The 5,591-nt window shown below is 38.2% G+C and overlaps 1 non-coding gene across 1 annotated transcript; it reads right to left on the bottom strand.

Annotated features, from left to right (window-relative positions):
* Nucleotides 1-4,184: 4,184 nt before the first annotated feature.
* On the bottom strand, nucleotides 4,185-4,290 carry LOC121988076. The gene has a single exon (XR_006113838.1). It is a non-coding gene; the product is annotated as a small nucleolar RNA R71 (small nucleolar RNA).
* Between the last annotated feature and the right edge of the window lie 1,301 nt (nucleotides 4,291-5,591).

Genomic DNA, 5,591 nt, shown 5'->3' with positions numbered 1-5,591 from the left:
TGATCGAGTCCATGATCCATTTGATGCCTACAAAGAATATATCAAAATATTAGCATCAAATACAATGATAATAAACTAATTTGCAATTAAGTCAAAGATAAATGTAATGCATGAAATGTGATGTAAATATAGGTTTCATCTATGAAAACAATATCAAATCATGCATATACGAATCAAAATAGTATAGTAAAATCATGTTATCAGGGACCCCTCGACTCAGAGTACCAGTTTAGATCTTGGGTTTGTTATGACTTTTCAAGAACAAATCCCTTTACCTCTCCAAGAAACTTAGGATCCTCCTTTTCTTCTCTTCTCTCCACCTTCAATTCACACCTCCTTATCATCCTCATCCACACCTTATTCTACCCTCCCAATACTATTGGGAGGTTCTTTAACAACAGCTTGGGCGGAGACTCGCCAACAGATTGAGAAGCTCACTTCCGTTGAATTAGCAGATAAATTTTCTTTTGAGGAAACTAAGGTAAAATGTTCTTCATTTAATTATTCTCTCATTCATGCACTTTATTGATGGATTTTCCACTCTATAGCGTTGGGTCACCAACATGAGTGTGGCCCGCCAACTATACGACCTGGCTTGAGAGAATGAGATGCTGAAGCAACAAGCCTCTGAGGCATCTTCCACCCAAGCTTCTAGATAAATAGTTGAGTTATCTACACAACTGCAAGAGACTCGTAGACTACTTATGGTTGAATCTGAAAACTTGAGTCAATGGAGGACTTCTGTAAAAAACTTTGAATCTCAGGTTCAATCAGAGATCAGCCTTCGTGTTGAGTTAACAACAAAACTAGATAAGCATGCTACAGAGAATACTCAATTATCAACTCAGCTGCAAACACTGAAAGATGCTCATGCTCTGGAGTTAGCTGCTAAAGTCTCCGATTTAAATTCTAAGGATGCTGAAATAGCCTTTTTACGCTCATCCTTAACCAAGGCTCAAGCAGATATTTTCGTTAAGGAGGCTGAAGGCTGAACTGAAGGATTCTCAAGATACCTTTACAAACTATCAAGTAGGTGAAGATGATTGATTCGTAGAGAGAAAGAGGATACTTCTTGAGTCGATCGACTTCAATACTCCTATTGCAAAATCTATTGTCAAAGCTTTCAATCATGGGGCTGAGGGCGCCATAGAACAATTAAAAGAGAAAGGATATTTAGTCTCTGATCCTCCTGCCAACTTCCTTGACCACTGGAGGTTACTCAGGAACAGGCCTCCTGATTTATTTCCTAAGCTGATGTAATCTCCAACTTATCATTGTATTGGAGAATCTTTTTAACAATTTTAAGTACCAACATTTTCCTATGATGTTTCAAATATTCGTACAATCTATCACTAGTTTTAGCTATTAAATACATAAAAATCTGTATAATCAAATGAGGTTATGTTGATTTTTTCTAAAGTTGGTTTGATTCTCTCATTGACTGATCAAATTGATATTTATCTTCAATCAGAATTGGTTTTTATTTAGATTTCATCCTATCAGATTTGTTCCATCTCCTTTAGTTTTATTGTTCAAAAGGATGATCGCTCTTATTTTAATTCATACTTATTGTCTCTCAATTGTAACACCCGCTCAACCTCTATCAGCTGATCGGGTTTGTTTGCCCATGTACCTATTTTTTGCTTCGATTTAATACTCGCCCGACCTTTGACGGATGATCAAGTTCGCGTATACTTATATATATTCTTATATGATCTTAAGACTTGGTCGACTTATAACGGTCGATCGAGTTCACTGTCATATATATATATATATATATATATTATGATCGTTTATGTATGTTTTAACGCACATTCACTTGCTTTATACGTATATATTCTTTGCATAATCGTCTCTTTTATCATATATTCATCATAAATACTCTTTTGTTAGGAGATCTGCTTTTTGTTTGGTTTTGTGTTGTCATGGACAACTTTCGGAGCAAAAACAATGATTGTCAATGCACCGGAATGAGGCAGAGAACACGACCGTGCAACCTCGCACGGTCGTGTGGACAAACAGAGGAAGAACAGTGCACGACCGTGCGACCAAACAGAAGCGGATACGTGCATGGCCGCGGTACAAACCGCCCCACGACCATAGCCAAGCAATGCACGGTCATGCAATCCTGCACGACCGTGCAACACGTCCAGAGACAAAAGAAGGCACGACTGTGTCAATTCTGCATGACTGTGCAGTGTAACCAGTGCAGAAGGAAGACACGGCCGTGCAGATATCTCACGACCGTGCCACTCAACCCGAAGGGAGGAGGCAATTGTCCATGCGGATCTCGTACGATCGTGGCACGGGTCGTGCGACGCCTGTACCCAAACCTATATAAGGGTCAAAAACCCTATTCTTGGGGGCATCTTTGGTTCGGGACTTCATCCCTCTCCTTGGGAAAGGTTCTCCCCTTCGAGGGAAACCCTAGAGCTTAATCCACCGCCATCCCTTGATGTTCCGTCCTTCTCCAGAGCAAGGAGGCATCCCCAAGACATCGAAAACCTTGGCAAGCATCTCTTCTTCCCCTTCTTCTCACATCAAGAGTTGTAAGTATGCTTTACATTATGTTTTGGGGTTGTTCTTCCCTCACAATGGAGTAGATATCCTCTTCTAGGATTAGGAAGTATTTGTAATATGATGGAGATGTAGAACTATGTAGATTCGCCATATTTCTATTCAATGACTTGTTAATGCCTTGTTCATGCTTGATGAATTGTGTGTGTGACATATTTATATTTCTCCGCATGATTTATTGATTGATGTGGGGGATTGTTAATCACGCAAAGGGGATGCCCTAGAGCGTATTGACCAAGATACCCTAGTGATAGGGGTAACCCTTTCCGGACGTCTAGGACGTTCCCTTAAAAGGAGAAACAATCCCTTAGGAATTGTTGTTCTCGTAAAAAGAGTGCTCTAGATCATATACCCGAGGGGCCCTAGTGACAAGGGTAACCATTCACGGACGTCTAGGACATTCTCTTGAAAGGAGAGGCAATTTCTCCATAAGGAAGTAGGAAACCGTACCCAATCTCTACCTTTATCCTTATTATTATTTGCTAGACATGTATTCCTATGATCTACCGAGGCGCCCTCGTGACAGGGGTTAACCGTTACAGGATTTCACAAGAATCGTCTCTATTCGATACTTAGGGATATTGACCAATTTAACTTTCTGTAAGAGCATGGACATAGATGGTAGAAACTAAGCAATCTATGTAATATCTCCTAGTATTATAATGAATCCGAAATCCTAGAATCCATCTCCCAAATCTCATTCCCTCCAAGATCAATTCTCTCTCTCCCCTCTCTCTTCGTCTCAATCTTCTTTCCCGCTCTTTAATCACACTGGTTAGTTCGTAAGCGTCAAAGCCAACTTTCGACCGTCTAGATAACTTACTTGGTGACATCTCTAGTGTCTAATCAACAGTCCCTGTGGTTCGACAATCTTATATATTACTGACGATGAAACCGTATACTTGCGGTTCGTAATAAGTTTTTGGCGCCGTTGCCGAGGACTGTTCGCATTAACATTAGTAGATTAGTAATTTAGTTAATCTAGACTTGTGAATAGTTTTTATTTTTCCATTTTCATAATTCAAAAAAAATATATTGTAATTTGTTTTCCATATACATAATCAAAAAAAAAATCTACATTTTCTTTCTTGTCTTTAAATTCTACACTTATTTTTTTCTAGTAATTTAAATTCTGCATTTTGTTTCTTGTTTATCATATAGAATTTTATTTCTTATCTTTAATTCTTCATTTTTGTCTTTACTCAATTTTTTTTCTTGAATATCGATGAGCACCAACATGTCAAGCAGGCCCTTAAGAGATTTCTCGGCACCTATTTCTACAAGATTTATGTCTCTCATTGTGCAACCTCATATTGAAGCAGAAAATTTTCAACTAAATCCAGAGTTAATTTTCATGATACAAGGTCACAAATTTGGAGAAGTATCAAAAAGTCCTTATCTGCACCTTGAGACATTTCTAGAGCTTTATGATATGGTGAATTGTGAAGGAGTGTCAGTAGATGCAGTTCAGTTGATGACATTTCCTTTTAGTATCAAGGATAAAGCAAGGACTTGGTTATATTTCCTTCGCCCTCAAAGCATCACAAGTTGGAAACAATTGGAGAAGCAATTTCTGGATCATTTTTTTCCTCCAAGTAGAATAATTTATATGAGGAATTGCATCACAAATTTTGCTCAGGCATATGGAGAATCATTATTTGAAGCATGAGACAGATTTAAGAGTCTACAAAGACAGTGCCCTCATCATGGTTTGGAAAAATGGCTGACCCTGCACATATTCTATAGGAGAATTTCTTTCTCAGATAAGTGTTTGTTAGATTCATCAGCTGGAGATTCTTTTATGGACAAGAGTGTAGATAAAGTATATACATTAATTGATCAAGTAGCATTGAACCTCCATGAATGGTCGAACAAAAGTTGGATGGAATATCCCTAAAAAATTCAAGAAGTGCAAGTCATAAATGCAAGAGAGCCTGTCAAACAAAATGCAGTTCAACCACCCAAAAATGTTGAAATTCACAAGTCACAGAATGAGGAGTTCAAACATTTGGGGGAAAAGATTAATAGCATAGTTTCAAAATGGTTCAAAGAAGACCTTCCTCCTACACAGACAAGATCTAGTGTAAATGATAATGATACTAAGTTGAGAAGTGGCAAGAATTATGAAGAACTTCTGAAAAAGGACTTGTACAGAATTGAGGAGATGAACAGTAGAAGACCACAAGAACTCAATTCCATTACTCTAGGAAGTTTCCAAAGGCCGCAAGTACCTTTCCCTCAACGGTTGATCACATCAACACTAGATAAGCAAGTTGGACCTCCTCCGCAAGCTAAAAGAGAATATGGGAAAAAGGAAGTACCTTTCCCAAGACCTTCACTAAGGGTTCCTTTTCCACAAAGGCTAGTAAGGGTCAATGAAAATGAATACTTTGGCAAATTCTGTGACACAAATATGGTTGAGTGTAGATTTCTGGATGTGTATAAAGATGAGGACTCTTCAGATGAGGATTGTGATGATAATGCAGTGGATAACAAATTTTTAGATTTACCTTCTGGGTTTACAGGATGCTATGATGAAATTGAATTTTTAGATGATGAATGTGATGTGGTAGATCAACTTAAAACTGCAAATGAAGTTAGTGATCCTCCTATAGATGATTCTTCCACTGAGGATATTGATGTTGGTTTATTTTTTGATGCTTGTGTTGATGATGATGTTATGAAAGGAAGTGTAGGGAGTTGTGTTGTGGAAGCAGCATCTCAAGAATCACCTCCTTTATCCACACAACCTTCTGAGATTATGAGAGTTGCAAGGATTGAACATGTTGTAGACCAATGTGTAGGGACTTGTGCAATGGAAGCAAAGCCCCAAGAATCACCACTTTTAGAGGCACCACTACTTGAGCTAGAGCTAGAGCCAATACAAGATTCAGAAGTCACATTCACATGTTTAGAACTTTTAGGTATCTCTCAGCAAAGCAAGGTTAGTATCCTCTGTGATCTTTTGGAAAATTTCATAGATGTACCAATAGTAGATTTTGTTGGATGTGATT

The sequence above is a fragment of the Zingiber officinale genome, chromosome 5B (genome assembly GCF_018446385.1).
Source record: "Zingiber officinale cultivar Zhangliang chromosome 5B, Zo_v1.1, whole genome shotgun sequence".
Lineage (NCBI taxonomy): Eukaryota > Viridiplantae > Streptophyta > Magnoliopsida > Zingiberales > Zingiberaceae > Zingiber > Zingiber officinale.
The sequence above is the reverse complement of the archived record's forward strand: the minus strand, read 5'-3'. Positions and strand labels throughout refer to the sequence as shown.